The sequence below is a fragment of the Chelonia mydas genome, chromosome 8 (genome assembly GCF_015237465.2).
Source record: "Chelonia mydas isolate rCheMyd1 chromosome 8, rCheMyd1.pri.v2, whole genome shotgun sequence".
Lineage (NCBI taxonomy): Eukaryota > Metazoa > Chordata > Testudines > Cheloniidae > Chelonia > Chelonia mydas.
In genome coordinates this window covers 90,115,741-90,136,029 of record NC_057854.1, presented here as the reverse complement: position 1 = coordinate 90,136,029, position 20,289 = coordinate 90,115,741, and the positions used below count along the sequence as shown (strand labels likewise).

Genomic DNA, 20,289 nt, shown 5'->3' with positions numbered 1-20,289 from the left:
AAATGTTTAAGAAGCTATTAAAAATGAAACTGTAGCTCCAGACAGCATTGTTAATTCTGGCTTGGATGTGCTGTTAGGAAGGTTTTCTTTTGTTGTCATTAGAAAAATTGCTCTTTTGTTAACAGTGTTTTCTGCGTGTGAAGAAATACAGCCGTAACGCATTTCTAGTTTATTAAAACACTATTTAAATACCTCCACCTGTAGAGCAGTCTCCACTTCCTGTTGATATTTTCCTGAGTACCTTTGATACTCATTGCTTTTGTACATCACTTAGTGTAGTAGTTGCAGAATGGAAAACTAATGGTAGATTTTAGTGGAAAACTAATGGTAGACTTTCTGTTAACCTCTTTTAGCTGCACCAGAGAAGTTGCATTGCATCTGGATCTTTTTCATCTTGGTAGAATTATACTGTAACTAATTGAATGCTTTGATCACTGTCTTGTTTTTTTCCATCTTCTTCTCAGTGTACTCATAGGGTTCTATACATCAGTCAAGAAAATGGCTGCAGTGGAATTACCAACACTGATAATAACGGTAATTTACTCAGTCCAGATTATTTCCTCTGTATGTGTGTCAGGTAACATATAACTGTTTTAAATCCAGTAATAAAATAACTATGTTCCTAGGCCATAGGAAGGGAGACGACTAGTAACTAGTAATGAGGGAGAATATTGATAAACAGAGGAAGATACAAAGTAGCTTAGGCAAGATGACTTCCAATGTTAGTTTCTGGTGGTGGAGTTTGGTCCTCATTAGTTAACCATTTGGAAAGGATTCTCTTTCTGGATTAGGAAGGAGGATAGTCTTGTGGTTAATGCACAGGATTAGAAGTCAGGAGATGTGCGGTTTGTTCCCAACTCTGCTAGGACCTTTCCATGGGACCTAGGGCAAGTTATGCAATAACTCACCTTCTGCCTCAGGTTCATAGAATCATAGAATATCAGGGTTGGAAGGGACCTCAGGAGGTCATCTAGTCCAACCCCCTGCTCAAAGCAGGACCAATCCCCAATTTTTGCCCCAGATCCCTAAATGGCCTCCTCAAGGATTGAACTCACAACCCTGGGTTTAGCAGGCCAAAGCTCAAACCACAGAGCTATCCCTCCCCCCAGGTTTCCTGTCTGTAAAAAGGAACTTCCTAGTCTCACAGGGTGGTATGAGGCTTACGTTAGTATTAGTAAAATCCTTTGAGATCATTGGATGGAGGAGTAAATGCAAAGGAATATTTTAACTCTCTTTGCCCCAATGTACTTGTGCCCACACACACTCACACATACACACTCCAGCTAGTTCAGACCCAGGACGAAATTCCAGGTCCTTGTGCATCTGACATGTGAGCTGGATGGAGTATCAAAACCAACCCAACCCAGCAGGCTCATAAGCCTAAATAGATGTGAGGAGCAGCCATGGTAGCCCCACTAACATCTGTCTTGTGTTTTGGTGGAATCCTCAATCTTGCCCCTAACCAGTGCTGGAGGGAACATATCAGAGAGGCACTAATCATGCACATGTCCTCCCCAGATATGGGGCAAGGGTCAGGTCTCGCAGGCTGACTGCTAGTTATCCAGCCCTCCCCCAGATGACCAGGGAGGGGACTTGGGGTGCATTGGGGCAAAGAATCCCACCATGGTGCTTGGGTGGGGGGGGGGGGGGGAGATGACAGGTCCCCAGCCTAAAATCCCACCAGTACCCTTGTCTCTGCTGTCAAGACCTGAATTTATTTTTAAAGTTAGGGACCCCCATTATGGTCCCTAGCTCTCTTGTCTGTGGCAGCTGAGTGGTGGTTATTGATGTCCTGGGGTTGCATACACACATGCTCTCTCATTCATGCATAGCTCAGCAATTTTTGGGGGGGAAGGGCAGTGTCTAATGCTTGCATATGGAAAATGGCAATAGAAGAAATAAAACAGAGTCCAGGGTTTAGTATGAAATATTTATACAGTAAAGATCTTTCATCCTTTGTCATTCACAGAGAAGGGAAGTAAGGAATGTATTGGGAGTACATTACCAGGAGTATGTTATAAATTAAAACCTCAAATTGAATAATACAGGCTGATAATGTGTGGAGCTTTGGAAACGAGTGACTTCTGCATCCATGTAATTTACTATGCCAGCTAAAATATATTTACAAAAGAAGATATCTTCTTTTCTTTACTTAATAGTTATTCAGCATTTATATTTATGGATATCAAACTCATACTGTCAACAGCAAATCATCAGTCACAGACAGAAGGCAATATCCCTTCATACAGAACAGTTTAAAACACAGTTATAAAGAAGTAGCCTGGGCTTTGGGCCACAAAAATGGGCAAGGCAGCTAACCCTCTGTCTCTCAGTGTCCCCGTCTGTAATAATCATCATACAGAGGTGCTGTGAGGATTAATTAGGGAATCATTGTACAGGACTCTGAAGATACTGACCGCTCTATGAGTGCTAAATATTATCACACAAAAATAAGTGAGCCTTCTCACATCTCTCAGGTTGTAGATCATGCTTTTTCTGAGCAAATTAGTGTGCACTCACTAAGGGAAGGTCTACACTAGAAGCCCTACATCAGCGTAGCAGCACTGATGCAGCTGCACCACTGTAGCACGTCTGGTGAAGACACTCTATGCTGACAGGAGAGCGCTGTCCCTTCAGCATAATTACTCCACCTCCGCGAGAGGCGGAAGCTATGTCAGCAGGAGAGGGTTTTTTTCACACCCTTGAGCAACGTAAGTTAGATCGACGTAAGCGGAAGTGTAGACCTACCCTAAGAGGGGAGAATGGGACTAGCATGGAGAAGGAAGACTGAATAGGAGAGGAAGGATGGTTAGGGTGCTAGTGTGGAATTCCTGAATTCAGTTCCCTGTGCTGCCACAGACTTCCTGTGTGACTTAAGAGAGGGGAAGGATAGTCTGGTGTTTAGGACCCTACTGTGGGCTGTAGGAGTCCCATGTTAATTATTCCTCTGCCACTGATATCGTATGTAACCATGGGCAAATCACTTAGTTTCTCCATGCCTTAGTTCTCTATCTGTAAAATGAAAATAATTGTGCTTTACTACCTCCCAGGATAAATACTTTAAAAGATTGTTTCGTGCTCATATACTCTTACAGTAAGAGGGGCCATATAAATAGCTAAGATAAACAGAGTAAGTTGTTCTGTTCATATCCCTTTGATTTTTGTATCTACCAGTGACAAAGGGGAGCTTCTCCAAATGGAAATAGTAAAATTAATTATACTGTACCACCAAGCTGGACTGAACCATAGAAATGCTAATGATCGTCTTATAAACTGTGTTCTCCGTTATACCGTGTGACCGCATCAAAGGCAACGAGGCTTCATCGGTGTACATGAGAGAAGAATTTGGCTCTATAATTTTGGCAAATGCTGTGTACCTTCTGGAACATTGGAGACTGAGAGTTTCAATCTCTGCTAAGTCTCTACCGGCTTACTGGTTTATTGGTAAAAAGAAGCACTGGTCATTGAAGGAGTCCGTGTATCGATTTTCACTTGCAGAGGATTTGCATAGCCAGCCACAGGAGTGCTATTGCCTCATAGGTGAATGCAGTAGGGAAATATAACCTTCTTCATTTTATGCACATTTTTGTGAGACGTAAAAGAGAAATGGTGAATTTGGGTAGATTGCTTCCAAAGTAAGACCATTATTTGTCTTTTGGAGTACACCAGTAAAACCATTATATCACACAGTGCAATCTACAACGTGATAGGTTGGACATGCCAGAAGTTAGAGCAGTCCTTGCCTTCTTCACAGAACAGTCTTCGTAGGTGACTAGACTGCACCCGGAACAGTACATTTTAAGTTACTTATTATGAATACATCTGTTTTCTTCAGTAAACTTGCTCAGTTATTATTTCCTAGTGATTAAAACTTGCCATTTTGATAGTTGGTTATTCATTGTCTATCATAAAATATTTATTAAGGTCATATTACTGTAGTGCAGCAGAGAAACTGTAGAGTAATCTTGTGCTGTACTTTTTGGTAGGAGCATTTCTGCTGGGTTGCATCACTGTCTGTAAATTTTATTGATTATAATTAAGTCAGTCTGCATTGTCTCCAAGAACTTATATAGGTTTAAAAATTAATACTTCTCATATACATTAGGAGAATGAGTTTGAAAAGGGATTATGGTAGAAATAAGCAACAGATCTGTAGCTCTATGTTTATATTTACAAACCATTAAATGCTGTTCTGTTCTACTGCTCTATATTTAGGGGTCAGGAATGTTTGTTTTCTCTCAGTTTTTAATCTCCTCGAAGATTGACTTTTGTTAAACTATGAAAATCCCTTCTCCATAATTAGCTGACTTGACCATTACCCCTCCTTGAAATCGCTTGTCACACTGCCTTCTCAGGGTTCTAGTAAGGGGTATGGAGAACACCCTTGGGAGGAGCAGAATCTTAAAGGAGTCATGTTGCCAAAAGTTGTGATGAAGTCATTTTAGTCTGTTCATTTACTCTGAGGCACCACATCATGGGTCAAGATAGTTGTAAACTCCCTCTGTTTGGCTCAGCTTTAACTGCCCCAGGAATTCAGTTCTGGGTGCTGCAGAGAGATATTGACATCTTCTGGGAAAGTCAGCAAAGAGCTGCAGAAACTGGGGGAACAGGGAGCTAGTCATATGGTTTATGAGTGAAGATTAAGGGCCAGATTGTGATCCCCTTACTCACACTGAGTATCTCCTTACTCCACAGGTACTCTCCTTGAAGTCAATGGGGCTGTGAAATAATGTGCTATTTATTGTAGGGATATCACAGTGTGACCCTAAAAATTCAAAATAAGTTCAAGTGAGCTAAAGAAGACCAAAGAAGATCTGACTGTAGTCTACAGATATGTGAAGGGTGTGAATACCAAGGAAAGGGCAGAGAATTATATAGGATGGTATGTGGGGGTACAGCTAAAAATGTACTGTCAGTGAGATGTATTAGTGGAATATTCTCCCAAAATAAATGTTGCAAGCCCCTTAGCCTGAGACATTTAAAAACAGAACGGAAAAAGCACTAGAAAATGTTCTGCATTGGCAGAGAGCTGGACTGGATGATCAGATATGTTCTTTTCTATATCTAGGTTTTGTATAATACTTCGATCTACTGATCTGTACAATGGTTGATCTCTATAATGCACAATTTATTGCGCAAATGACTTCCTTTACATGGATCTATATTGTGCATTGTTATTTATTATTATGGATTGTTACTAGTTATTGACCCAATATATTATATCAGTGGCTTGCCTGTGAATATCTCTGTAGTACTGTGGATTGATGCACCATAACAAACCAGCACAAAAATAAAGAATATCTTCAGCTCTTGAATAAATCCACAATAAAATCACTTTCCACACCTCTAAGAAAATAACTTTGTAAGGAAAGATATTTTAATTTTAGGTTTCCTGGGTGCTATTGTATTTTTTAATGGTGAAGTTTAATTTTTATTATGAAACATAACTTGTGCAAGGCCATTTTTATAGAAAGAAAAGTAAAGAAAGGGTTGATTTAAGGGAGTGAATCCTGAGATTAGTAATAAACTCTAGATTCTTTTTACCTCTAGACCTCTGTTTCAAATCTAGTCCAGGTTATTAGTGTGTTATAGGAATTCTTTTGGATGAGGCTAAAACTGTTCTTTGTTTGTACAAAGTTCCAATTTTGGAACAAAGCACACACTTTCTAATCTCAGCTTTGATGGAGTTATGCGGATTTACACAAGCTAAGGACCTGGCCTTGTGACATCTGATGGCTCTGTGATGGCCTTTGTGAAATGATCTTGATGTAGAGGACACATCACAAAAAAACTACCAAAACTGGCAGTAACTGGCAGCCTGGTTGACAGTGTCGGCAGATACAAAGGACTGAGGAAGAAACTGGGTCTAAGTGTGGTTCAGGTGGTGCACAGGCCTTATTCTGACCTCCTGCACACAGGTGAATTGCACCCTAAATGAACATGGCCTTTAAACTCCTTCCTCACCCCTACAGATTGCTCTTCCAGGTCAGGGTTAAGGCACATTGATGGAGCAGTGTGGGGAAAATTGTACTGCACCTGCCCCAGGCTTTATTTGTTCCGTAGATCAATCTGGCACCTCTCGCTATCGCTGAATTCACATAAGAACATACAAATGGCCATACTGGGTCAGACCAAAGGTCCTTCTAGGCCAATGTCCTGTCTTCCGACAATGGCCAATGCCAGGTGCCCCAGAGGGAATGAACAGAACAGGTAGTCATCAAGTGATCCATCCCCTCTCATCCATTCCCAGCTTCTGGCAAACAGAGGCTAGGGACACCATCCCTGCCCATCGTGGCTAATAGTCATTGATGGACCTATCCTCCATGAATTTAACTAGTTCTTTTTTTAACCCTTTTATAGGCTGGGCCTTCACAACATCCTCTGGTAAGGAGTTCCATGGGTTGACTGTGTTGTGTGAAAAAATACTTCCTATTGTTTGTTTTAAACCTGCTGCCTATTCATTTCATTTGGTGGCCCCTAGTTCTTGTGTTATGAGCACATACACACCAGTTTAAATACACAAAAGTAAATTATTCCAACTGCATTGCAGCAGCTAATAGAATGAAACGCAAAACTCGTCCAGCTTTTTTGTTGGGCAGTAGGAGCTAAGCTTCAGCAAAGATACAGTCAGAGCTGGCCACAGGCAACTGCAAAACCTGCAGGCTGGTCTTAGAAAGGCACTCACAATATTGTGAAAAACTCTCGCTCGCTATGTTCCTTTGAGGCTGCCATTTAAATAGAAGCTGTTGCCTGCAGCCTGGGCACTGCAGACATTTCTCAGAAAGATTTGAAGGGTCGGGAATAACCAGGCTTACCTCAGGCCTCTAAAAATCAAAGGCCTGGTGGTATCTACCATGACAATATTTTCATTGTGTGGGCACTCGGCTGTAATGATTAATCTAAAAAGAAGTTTAATTGTGGCCGGTAGTCGAGAATCTTTTTTGTACCCACTTATCAATGTTTTCCTTTTGCAGCAGGACTTGGCTAATGTGCTTGTGGGGAGTTCTCTATTTATCTGGAAAACAAGGCCTTACTTATCACATTGTTTGGTGGGAGAAAGAAAAGTTGAGTCAAAGAGGAAAGAAACCCAAGAAGAAAAAGTAAAAGCAAACTTCTGGGGCCAGCTCCTCAAACTGTGTAAATTGTCATAGCTCCATTGAAATGGACAAACGGAGAGACACAATTTACATGGAAGAGATATGCAGGGCTCCTCTGAGGAAAGCTGGTCTGACAGCAATGATAGAAGAGGGCACTTGGCCATCTACTACTTTATTCCCAATAAATGTTTTTTTTAAACAACTATTTTTGTAGGATCTATAAAAACCACACAAATTTGTGCTGCCTGTCTGGGTCTGAAGAACTAGTTAAAACACCAGTCATTTTGCTCAGAGCAGCAGTCTAAAATCTCCTAAAGTAAGAAGTTGTATGACATTTATGCAAATATTAAATGTATAAATATTATAGTTCTTTTTTATGATTGATACTTATCAGTTATATTACACTTTATACTTTTAAAATGCCGCTCAATATTTAACACTTTTTGTCTAGCGATGCCAAAAAGCTTTGCAAAAATGGGTAAGTAGCATTGTCCCTATTTTATAGATGGAAAAAATGGGACACAGATCAGTGAAATTGACTTGCTGAGGATCTCACAGCAAGGCAGTGGTATAGCGGAGAATAGAACCTGCATCTCCGCAATCCCAGTTAATTCAGTTTTAAAGTATTCCCATTCAATAGGACCAGGATTTCATCCCAGGTATTTAGTATGGGGTTCTCACACTTCTATATACTATGACTTTTTAGTAAGATGACTGCCACTGATACTACACTTAAAGGTGCCAGTTTTTTATCTATGTCTGAATATATGTTTCACAGTTTATTCATGCTGATCATAAATATTTTTTGGCTTTGGGAGTCAGATAGGCTGAGCAAAATGGTAGAGTTTCTTTTAATGAAGAAACATTAAAGAACAACAATCTGTGCTGGAGTACAAAAAGATATTTAGAGGCAATAAAGCGCAATAAAAGTCAATTTGGTTGAACCAAAAATAGTCATATTAATTCAAGGTCTGTTCAAAGCACAGAAAAATAGTGTTCATTTGCCAAATTGCTGAGCATAAAAATGGTTTGAAAAAATATTTTAAGTTTTTAATAAATTATCATTAACAAAGCAGAGCAAAAACAATAAAATATACTTAAAAATTATTTGACAGCCGTTTTAAAAGGTTATGGCTTTTTTACAGTCAGAACCCATTTATTTGAAAAAGCCATTAAAGAGCCAGGAAAATAGGCATTTTTTTGCTTGTTAAGAGACATTGTTCTACTACTGTACTGGCCTTGGGCTAATGGTAGCTTTGTTTACCTGTTGAATCAGAAATGTAAGGAAACTTTGACTAAATAATAGATAGAACCAGTTGTATTGCTTTTATGTTATTTGTGAACTGGAGCAAGTAATAAATGGCATTGCTAATGCTAGCGTGATTGTCTCACGTACCGAGAGCCTGATTCTGATCACACTCACTGATTTTACACTAGAGTAACTGCATTGAAGTTTGTGGAGCTGCCACAGATTATACACCGATGTTGCTCTGTTTTAGGCCCTTAGTCTTTGTTCCTCCACTGAATGGAGATTGTTAAAAGGAACATCATTTAGGAAAGTGTTTCTTTGTCTGCTTTAGAAGGCTAAGAAAGTCTCCCTGCTGAATCACAGAGGTGGAGAGGCAACAGTGGTCAAAAGTCAGCTACAGCTGACAGTCAGATTGCAACACAGTTGTGATGAAGGGTAAAAGTTAGAGTCCTGACTTCAGTGTCAAGCTTAAGTCAGTAGGGGTTGTAAGTGCTATGGAGAAAGTGTGCTCAGTCCCCGAAGGCCGTGGTGGGGAGTGTCTTGTGTTACTCTAGCTGCGCTTTAGTGACTTCTGGTTGATGCAAGGAGTGTTTTTGATTGAAACTGCGTCCAGCTCTTTACGAGGAAGAATTATGACATTCATAGCTTAGAAGAGAGGGGTGATAAATAAAAGTGAGGGAATCCGCAGAGCTCCAGGGAGCTTCCTCTCTAAGGAGAGAGTGAAGAAATTTATAGATGTCTAGAAATTACAGTTGATCTTAAAAAAAAAAAAAAAGTTAGCCTTGTTGAGTCACATGACTGGAATTCAATTATCAGCACCATAAATATTCTTGTGAATGGGAGCCATGTGTTGGCAATGAATTTCTGCTTTCTAAAAAGGAAGGAGCCGTTAGAAGTTATTAGAAATAATGCTGTGCCATCAACTTGTTTGTCAAGTCAAAAAGCAACCAAGCCCCATATATATCTTTCCCACAGAGAAGTGTGTTTTAGATGGGTCAGATACATGCTGCTGGTGGTGGATTGTTTTAAGGCTAATATATTTTTAAAATCCATTATTTAAATACGCAATATTTAAAACTTCAGCCATATTGGTTTCAGAACAAAGCAAAATAGTTGCTAAGATGCTTTCTTGCTGCTGATAGCTTCCCTGAAATGTTTAGCAAGGACCAGCATGTTAAGTAGGGTGCCTCTAAATCAGTCTAAGATTTCCCATTACATTGGTAAAATATTGCTGCTAATCACAATGTGTATAGCCTAATAGCTCTCTCTTTATATTCCTTATGTTTTTTGCTGTTAACATCGTGGATGTGAGGGGTTTTTTTTGCATTCTTCATCAGCTTGACTTCCTTTCTTTCTCAGACTCGACCCCGGAATTGCTGGTGAGCTTTTTTAGAGCAGACTTGATTTCAGGTGCAGTGGCTCCATGCAGTAGACCAGCAACTGGCTATAGCTGTGATTCATTTGTGTTCCACTCAGGAATTTAGGGAACTGTGTGATATAGTTGTCAACAGAAAAGACAGCACTCGTTTTGACCCTGTGTATCTAGAATCTCCACTTTCACAAACTTGGTTGGAGTAGCATGCACAAGTGTACACCATAATTTTTCAAAATGCAAGGGAAACCTGAAGTCCTAGAGAACTGGTTCATTTTTCAACTCATTTGGCTTGGCAAATGTTGGAAACTCATCATAGTCCATCCATTAATATGGACCTGCTTATAGGGTGGGGGAGTGGAAGGGTATTTAATTCTCTCGACTTTCTTTCTTTCTTGACACCCCTAGAATTGCTGGTGAGCTTGTTTAGATGATTCATCAAAAACAGTACACATTGTTGGCTTTTAAAACAAGCCTTTGTATGTGGGAAATTTATTACCATTTCAGTAGCAATGTTAAAGCATAATAGTCATCTGTGATGTAAAAAACACAATTGTAGATCTTCATTCTGGAGTGTGACTACCTAATGATATACTCTCCCACTCCAAAAGGTTGGGGAGGGGGTGTCAAACAGTGGACTTTGAAAATGGCTATTTAAAGAACTGTAAATGCCTCCTGGAAAATGCTGAAAAAATATATATTTGGGAAATATTTTCCTTTAATATTTTATGTTTTTTTGCTTTTCCCTCTTTTTGCCATGAGGGACAATAGCCCAAAACTTCAGATATTTGTTCCCCAGGAGCCCATCTACTCCTGCTGCTTTTTTAATCACTTGAAGTTATAATCCTGTTTCTGACATCACAATTATCTCTACAGTAACTAATTGTGATGTTGCATATAGGGGATTATGGCTTCAAGTGGGTAAAAAACTGGCTGAGCGAATGGGCTCTTAAAGTTAAACCCCCATGGACCAGTCCCCGAGTTGGTGAAAATCATCATAGCTTCACTGATTCTAATAAAATTATTCTGATTTACACCAGCTGAGGAACTGGTGCCTTATTTTTATGCAAATATTTCTACCAATTTAAGCAAAACAAAAACCACCAGTAAGAAGTGAAAAACAAAATATATTAGAAAGGTTGAATTATGTCTATGAATAGAATGCCTTTTAGAAACTGTAAATGCAGAATCCTAAGCACTTCCATTACATATTGTGTATATACATAAAGGTCTACTTTTTAAAAACAGCCTTGTCGACTGGGCTTCTGGTTCTGATTGCACAGTTCTGATGGAGCCTGTAGGTTTTTTCTCCTCTGTTTGTAGAAGCATTTAGGTAATTAGTTAATTGTGGGAACAAAAATGTAGGTGCACTTAGTTCTTGACACTTTTTTGCCTGTAGTATTAAAGGCCAACCTGAGGAACAACTATCTTGCTGGACTGAAGACTACTTCAATATCAGATTTTTTCCATGTTGAAGTGAAATAGCCTTATCTTGTTACTAGAACATCTCTGATAGCTTTGTAAGGTTTCCTTCCTAATCCAAGTAGTGGCCAACATTCTTTTGAGACATTCTGTCTTTATACATGGGTTCAACTGTCAGTTGTTGTGAGTTTTTCTAGACTTCTTATAACAGAGAATGTGAGAGGGGAATATAGGCAGATGAGGATAGGCAGATTCTTGCTGGCATCCTTATCTAGCACTGTTCTAAAACTGTGGACAGCATTTCTGAGCAGTAAGAGGATTGTCGACCAGCTTTCAAAGTTGACAAGGTCACTTGAGGTACTATGGCAGGACTTGTAGGTTCAGTAGTTGATCTTGTGGGATGTTAACCTGGATAATTTTGAAGAAATTGATTTGAGCACTCTCCTAATTTTTCTTGTTTAATTAGAGGTACATTGCAGCCTGAGCATAAGAAAATAGAATTAATGTAAATAAATATTGTCAAGCCCATTTCCATAAGGTAGGTTTCCTTTTTAAAAAAATTCTTATTGAGCAGTTTAAATGCTTGAACATATTTGTGGCTAACCTCACACTTCTTCTGCTGGGAGAGTTCACGTTTCTGCAAGACATGTGAAGAGTCTACCCATGTATGAGACTGGGGACTACATAAAGTATTCCGTGTAGTTCCGCACTGTCATTTACTGACGTGAGTTTCCAGGTATACTGGGCCATTTCCTATGGGCTACAGAGGCACCATTTCTCCCTTTGCAGGAAGGAGAGATATGGAATGGCTAACCCACCATTTCACTGCACTAGAGCAGTGGTTCGCAAACTTGTTCCACCGCTTGTGCAGGGAAAGCCCCTGGTGGGCCGGGCTGGTTTGTTTACCTGCCGTGTCTGCAGGTTCGGCCGATTCCGGCTCCCAGTGGCCATAGTTCGCCGCTCCAGGCCAATGGGAGCTGCTGGAAGTGGTACGGGCCGAGGGTTGTACTGGCCGCCGCTTCCAGCAGCTCCCATTGGCCTGGAGCAGTGAACCGCGGCCACTGGGAGCCGCGATCGGCCAAACCGGCGGATGCAGCAGGTAAACAAACCAGTCCAGCCCGCCAGGGGCTTTCCCTGCACAAGCGGTGGAACAAGTATGGGAACCACTGCACTAGAGAAGGACTTTTTTTTATATTGTGCTTCTGTCCCATAATTTTGCTTTGTTGCCTGAGGAGAGCCAAGGAGGACCATTGATCTGTTATCCTGTAGTGCATAACGTACATCTCAGTGAGGGCTTCAAAGCCACAGTAGTACCAGAGCTCCAAGGCGGGTGCCTGCTCTTCACTGAACAGATTGGCAGCTACAGCAGAGGCCTGAGGGATACTTTCATACTTCCTCTTACTTAATGAGTATGCAGGCACTTAAGACAAGTTACAGTACCTGATGTAGCATGTTGACCTACAGCTGCCTCTAGCCAAGTAGCCTATTTAAACCTATTTATTTCTAAATATAGTCTTTAAATGATAATGGGAAACTTCCCGATTGATTAGTTTGCGCCCACTGCTTCCTTTTTCAGGTACTGAAGTGGAAATGATATTCCCTAATACTAATCTTAGGCTGCTCATTACATTTATTAAATTGACTATATGAAAGTTCTGGCGGTGTTAAATATTTCCACAAAGCTATAGAATTTAGAGGTGGAAAAGTCCTGTTAGGTCATGTTGTCCTGCTAGTGGGCAATTGTTCTCCACAGTACATTGATGATCCAGTCTAGTTTTAAATATCCCAAGTAATGAGGCTTCTACCACATCCCTTGGGAGACTGTTCCATAACCTAATAGAGCTCACTGCCAGGAGGTTTTTCCTAATTTCAGGCATATTTTTTCCCCATTCTTAATTTTATCCCTTTATTCCTAGTTATATCCTCTTGTATCACCATCCGTGACATTTACACTCTCAATTATTTGTACTGTGTTTTGATGTCCTCTTTCACCTATCGTAAAATCAAGTTATACATTCTAATGCTTTGCATTTTTCATAATGTAATCAATCCCAATCCCTCCAGTCCACTAATGGTTTTTCTTGCTCTTTCTAGAATTCCTGCTAGGTGGATTAGAGTCATGGGACTGTTACCTCTATGTTCCATGTTGTGATGACTTTGCATATGCAGCCTAAAATTGCATTGGCCTTTACTGGTGCTGCCATACTGCATTACAAAGTCATCTATAATATTCTTTCTTCAATCGTCCCTAGGTCTATTTTGCGATTATTGCTTTCTAGATTCTCCTTCCCACGGAATATTTGTGTTTCTCATTGTTTTCCTCCATAAGTATTTTTCTGAGATGAATATCATTTTCTGCCCATGTTATTTCCCACCCATATTTCTAACCCTTCTTGCCTTTTTCTCTTGTTTCCTTGGTGTCCTGGGAGTCCATCCAAGATTTCCCTTTTAGCATCATATGTGAGTTTCATTCATGTACTGTTTATTCTTCTTTTATATCATTAATGCACATGCTAAATAAGATGGGACTCACCACCTCTTACCTCTTCTCCCCAAGGTTTTCCACATGTCCACCCAACTCAGCATATTGCTATGTATCATTTTCACATGTTGTAATGAGCTTTGTCCCTACCACAATATTCATATCTACACTAATATGAAAAAAAAATGTGCATAAGATTTTGAGACCTTGTACTAAGTGCTTTATCAAAATCCAAATATATAACCTCAATTGCACTTTGTTATTCTATTAATTTTGCAACCTTACAAAAAAACCAAAATTAACTACTGTGTCAAAAATTTTTCCTTAAAACCATGCTACTTATTGATCATCCGGGTAGTTCAGTTATCTTCCAGATGTTCTGTGATTTTGCTCTGTCAATATTTTTAACCTGTGAATATTTGTTTGGACTGTACTTGCTAGGATCATTGTTCCTTTCTTTTTGGAATACTGGTTCCACATTTACTTATCTCCATAATTCTGATACCTCTCCAATTCTCCATTAGTTTTTAGAGGTAATTGTTAGTATTTTGGAAAGCTTGTTAAATAACTCAGAGTTTTGCCTGAATAAGGACGTGAGGTTGTGGCACATAACTTGAGGCCCAGTGAAATGATTTGGAGTCTTTCCTTTGAATTCAGTGGGCTTTATTGAGGTTTAACTTACAAGATTGGGAGTCTGGAGATCTTGCTGTATTTCCTTTTTTCATTGACTTGTCTCATTTTTGGCAAGTCACCTAGAGACAGATAAGGAGCTGGTGTAAATCAGTGTACTGCCATTGAAGTCAGTGGAGGAACACTTATTACACCATCTGACAATCTGGCCTCTTAGTTCTGCGTGCCTCAGTTTCCCTACCTATAAAGTTGGGATAATAACTACACATTTCAAAGGGATGTATAAGGAAGGCTTAATTAATTATTGTATGTAAAGTACTTAGAGGTCTTTGGATGAGGGATACTGTTGAAATTCAAAGTATTATTATTGTTAATAATAAATTATTTAAAATACAGTGGTCCATTGAGAAAATAATGATTTGTAGGCAGTGAAGTGGTTAATATGATTGCATCTCTTACAGGTTTCACCAGATACACTCACTCACTGTACAATGGATAATTGTTAGCTCTTGTTGTGCAGATGCTGTTGCAGATGGAGCCCTGTACCTGCATGCATAGCAAATGAATTAGACTGGCAATCCCCTTTATAAAGCATAAATATGTAATTTGTTCAGCTGTTGTAATTAAATATGTATGTGTGAAACAGCCACCATTCAGGTCATTAATGATGCGCCATGCCAAATTAGAGCTTACAGACAGTAATGTACATTGTTGTGCAATGAGGGAATTGCAAATAACATAGCTAAGCCTTTCCTAGTAAAGTGATGGATTCAGTGGCTTTAAATGGAATATTTATATTTCTAGCATTTTGATTACTTCAGTCTATATTTGCAGGGATGCCCAATCAAAAAGATACAAATTGGATGGAATGTTTATGTTGTTAGTTTTGTTTTATTACTGTTTGAACATCTTAAAGTACCCTTTAGATACATATGACTGGGTATACACATTTTGTAACCTTTTGATAACATACTGAATATGATGTTATGATCATTCTTAAATGTATACTCAATAAAGAACTGGGAGGTACCCTTTCTTTTGCTAATACAGACAACTACCATATCAAACCACCTTGGACAGTTTTAATTATGTCAGTGTATCTAGTTTCTGATCTTAGGACTTCAAACTGACCAATACATTTTTTTTAAATGTGATAAACAATGTATTTATTGCCACATAGATCTGCTAGATGAAAATGCAGTTCTCAGAAACAATGAATGAAGTTGGACAATGTAATACACAATGACTTAAAATCAGGATATCTTTCTTTTGTACATGTGCTTTTTTTTAACAGCTAGTAGAGGATAATTTTGCTAAAAAGAGGTGTAATATTATTTCTTGAAAAAATAAAAGTTAATGTGCTCTTATGCACTGGACGTAATACATTAAATTAAAGGTGACAGTTTACTTCACCTGAAATTATCCTTCCTGTATATATTCTGGTCAGTTTAAAATAGATCAGGGTATTTTGCTTTGATGGTTGGTACTGAGTATACAAGAGCTAATCATCTTGACCTTTCTAACAAACAGGGCAACAGAAGGAAGCATCTCAGAGTTAATTCTGTCTTGTTGGCAGTAGGAACAGAACATTCCTCTGTGATCCTCTTTCACATGATTCACTTGGGCCTCCTGGAAGCCAGTCTTGATACTATTAGTGCTGGGCTTCTTAGGGCTAAAGTAGATAGACACTAGTGACATCACAGACCGTTTGTGGTTTAGAGTGAGATTGGACTGGGCAAGCAGAGTTGTTAAGACTCATATTAAGGAAACAGAGTAGAAAATGGGATTAGATGATAGATTATTTGTGTGGTTTTACAGTGAATTTGAATTTGCAACTGTTAAACCTAGACTAAGAAAGAAATAGAAGATTAAAGATTTTTCAAGGTCAGAGCTATAACAAGTTACATAACTTGCTACATAAAATCTACTTTGATGTGTACAGTGTAAAACACATTGCAAACATTTCAATTACTTTAATATGTATTTTACTGAGAGCACTGGAAGTAACTATCTGTAAAACAATATCTTTATACTTCAGTTAAATTATTGTGTCATAATACTGAAGGTTTTTCTTTCTTTCTTTCTTTCTTTCTTTCTTTCTTTCTTTCTTTCTTTCTTTCTTTCTTTCTTTCTTTCTTTTCAAAATGAGACACATTTTTCCAAAGTATAGTTTTTTTTATTCAGTGACAGTAGAACTTGTTTCAGTTACAATATGAACAAAAAGTCAGATATGCACGGCCCCTGCATATTCATTTAGTACATTTTAACACTATGATTACTAGTGTTTTGGGAAGTTATTTCTGAGGAGGACAACAATGATAACAATCTCAATCACAGTTAGGCCTCCTGTAAGGTTCCACTGATTTTAACTGGAAAGCTCCTGTCGATTTTGTTCCTCCTATCTATAGTCATGTATTCAGTGTTAACTTGTTCCACAGCATGACTCCAGCAGCTTAGCAATCCAGAGTTTCTACAAGATTTGTTTTCTATTTTGTTTTTTTTCTTGCCTTCTCTTAGTTGTTATATGAATAGCTCAACCTGCTAATTCTTGGGTTGCATTATTTCCACCACTTGTGAGGTTTTAGTTGCCCTAGAATGGCACAAACTTCCATAATGTTCTATTTTTGGGGGGGTAGGGGAGAAATGTTTAATTGTGTATTACAGTGTTACATCATCAATGAGGGGAGAATATTTTCAAATGTATTAAATTTTGTTTCTGAGAAACAGACCCACGTATGCCTGCTTTTCTATTGTGTCTTACCAGTGCTTAGAGGCAACTGGCTCTCTCAGTAAATAGCTGCTTCAGGGGTCTTTCTTTTAAAATCCGAGTTAACAGTTTAATTGCAGAAACAGAGTTTGGCAGAAAGAATACAGACTTCTGGGTGGTTAAATTGCCAGTGGTTGTAGGCATTATTGATTTAACAAAGGGTTAATTTCCAAAGGTGTGTGGAAGGCTCTGGATGTTCAGTTTGGCACATTCAACTTGCTAGGACTGACAAGGATAAATGGGTCAGAATTGGTTATAAAAGTATAAACTGTGGCAAAACGGCGTGTTAAATACATTAACCATTAAGAAAAGGTGGGAGCACCACAATGGCAGCTGGCCAGGTACTTTATGATAAGCGCTTGCAGGACTGGGCCAATCAGACTTGATGGTTTGCTGGCAGTTGCTTCTTTGGCCAACGCTGCAGTAAACACTTTCACTTGGATGTTGGTTTTCTGTTGTGTCTGGCAGCCACACAGGGCTGCTTGAACTTTAGCCAGAGGCAAATATTTATACATCAGAGCATGCAGTGTTCAACTGGTCAGGCCTGGGAGAACGAGTGACAGATCTGTGTGCTTTTTAGCCAAAGAGGATGTGTGTCCTTTTTAATTACATTTGTGATATGGTGAAGTGGGACCACATTTTGGGTCCTTTCAGCTTTAACTGTATATGCTGTGGCATAAACTTTTAAAACATTTAAAAACATTGGCTGAAATGTATTTTTAAAAGGGGACAGCCTGATGTTAGTTCTGTTCCTTTAATTCCTCTTGGAAAGTTTACAGTTAATATTTTCCCTGGAACGTTGTCAAGCTTTTGACAGTGCCTGAGTGTATGCTGAACTGTGAAATTGAGACGCAGAGCAAGTTGTGAGAAATCTGTTTCTACTCAAATCTGTAAGGTTTATAAAAACTTCAGCAGAGGGGGGGGGAAGAACTGGGGCTGGGTCTCGGCTTGCTTCTCTTGGTGCGCTGCAAGTCCGCCATTTTAAGAATTCAGCAAAGGGCGAAGCTTTCAGCTCCTTACATGGCGGCTGTATTTACTGCAATTCCGGCCAATCGTACAGGCTGTGCCAAATCATGTGATATGCCACGAATGCACTTACAGCCATTTCCTTGTTCCTAAAAACTTTGTTACCTCTACAGATTACTTTACCTTGTTTTTGATGCCAAATGTTCTTTGCTGAATGTGTCTAGCAGACTGGCATTTGTCCATAAAGTTATTTTAGTAGGTAAAAAGTCTCTGAGCACTTGAGCTGTGTGCATTCTTTATGTAAAATGGATTTCCCTTCTTGGCCTCGATCCAAGAGTACAGAACACTCGCTGGGCGAGAAGAGAGCTTCTCTGCGGATGAACTGGTGGACTGACACACTCTAATTTTTTGGCTCCAGACCAGACAAGCTATATTGATGCCAAAATTCAACAAAATAACACATTATTGTGTAATAGGAACAGTGCTCAAAGTGAGCAGGAGCTCACAGGAACTGAACATCAAAAGTTTTTAATTTTTTTTCGACAGCAGAAGCTCTGAATTAGCACATTTAAAATACTGCTTCAGTGGAACAAGGAGTTAAATATAAGAGTGATGTAAAAAACTGAAGATAACGCACGATTAAGAACATAAAGGGGATGGGAAAGGGGGGGGCGTGAGAAAGAAAGAGTTAACATAATTTTTGTGAGACTTTCCTCAAACATGTTCCGTAGTGCTCAGTGATGTTTTAACCCTCTGTGCTCTGCTTCAGAGCTCTGACCTGTATTGAAGCATCAAACATCTCACCTGTTTTTTTCATTTACATCATCTGAGCACTTAAAAAAAAGCCCAACAGACCAAGTTAAGTGCAATGCCCAGATTTGTATTCTGTTAAGTGAGGGTTATTAGAGTGAATACATTTAGCACAGAAAGTATTTTTTGGAGAATCTTTTCTATCATGTTGTGTCACTTAATTTCATGTTAAGTAAAGTGTGCGTATGTTTAGAAGTATTATACTTTAATATGCACAATAATCAGGTTTTCCTCTTAAAATAAGTAGCTTTAACTATATTGTTATTAATTTTGCGCTTCAATAGCAACTTTCATCATCAAATCTCAAAGTACTTTACAAAATAATTAATTAAGCTTCAAAACACTCCTTTGAGGATATAAGTGGGGTTTAAGGAATCACTGCGTTCATCAGCGAAATGCAGATGTCTCCGGGGTTGAACATGGCAGCCCTTTAATAGCGCATAACAACACAATAGGAAATGAAAACTATCACATCCAGTGGAAACTTCAAGGGGACTGTAGCTCTGCAGATTGTAATTGCATGAGTCAGAATTTGGCCAGACCACTATTGTTAGCACCATTACTCTTACCAAAACTTACCTCGGATTTTTCATGCCAACAGTTGGTCAGGACTCTCCTGATTTTGCAGATCCTCCAGTAGCACAGCACCTGCTATCCCACTGGGCCCTTTTCTAGTATTGACTCAGAAGGAACAGTAAATTGTGACCATAAGCACATAGGAAGATGGGCTGTACAAGAGGTAATGCCTCTTGCCTACCAGTTAACTCTGATGCAGTGGAAAACGGAGGGTGGAAGGGTTTGTACTTGTTTGGAAAACATCCTCCCCGCCCCTCTCCCACCACATGTTTCTCCATAGACCTGTGGATGGCAGCCTTTTCTATCCTGATTCCCCCTACTCACTCATACAAGCATGAAGGCAGCCTGATTTCCACCACTATATCCAAACTGATCAGGGTCCTTTGTAGCATGGGCTGATTCTTATCTTCTAATTGCTCTCTCTAGATTAACTCTTTCTCGATTCCATGTATTTCTAAGGCAGGTATTGCTGAGGTATCAAAGCACCAAGATCTAAAAGAAAGACATTTTTGGGGTGGCATCAGGTAATCTCTCTAAAGAGGAGAAATAGTATAAATTCATACATATTGTTGAGGTTACATCTCAATGGTGGCCTTCAAGGAAAACAAATGTAAGTGTGTTCTTTTTTGCCTTATAAAAAAGACATTATTTTTTATTATTATTTGGTTAAGGAATTTTGCTGCTTGTTTATTTACATTAGCAATCCATTTAGCACCCACAGGCCACAATCAGGGTTAAAGCCCTGTTATATTACTTACTATATCTTTCTATTGTCCCTGCTCCAAAGAGCTTACAGACTAAAATAAATCAAGAACAAACAAGCTGGTCAATGTTTCCATTGCTTGGGGGAAAATGAACCTTATTTGAGAACTGTGACAGTATTTAATTTTTAATATTTGTGCCGTATCAAATACAGAA

At 39.1% G+C, this 20,289-nt stretch overlaps 1 protein-coding gene and 1 long non-coding RNA gene across 18 annotated transcripts in view; one reads left to right on the top strand and one right to left on the bottom strand.

Annotated features, from left to right (window-relative positions):
- NFIA (nuclear factor I A) overlaps positions 1 to 20,289 on the top strand; it is a 466,574-nt gene that overhangs the window by 228,622 nt on the left and 217,663 nt on the right. The window lies entirely within an intron of this gene.
- On the bottom strand, positions 1,917 to 19,565 carry LOC122466792. Its single transcript, XR_006292611.1, has 2 exons — positions 19,375 to 19,565; positions 1,917 to 11,548 (listed from the first exon to the last, which is right to left on the bottom strand). It is a non-coding gene; the product is annotated as an uncharacterized LOC122466792 (long non-coding RNA).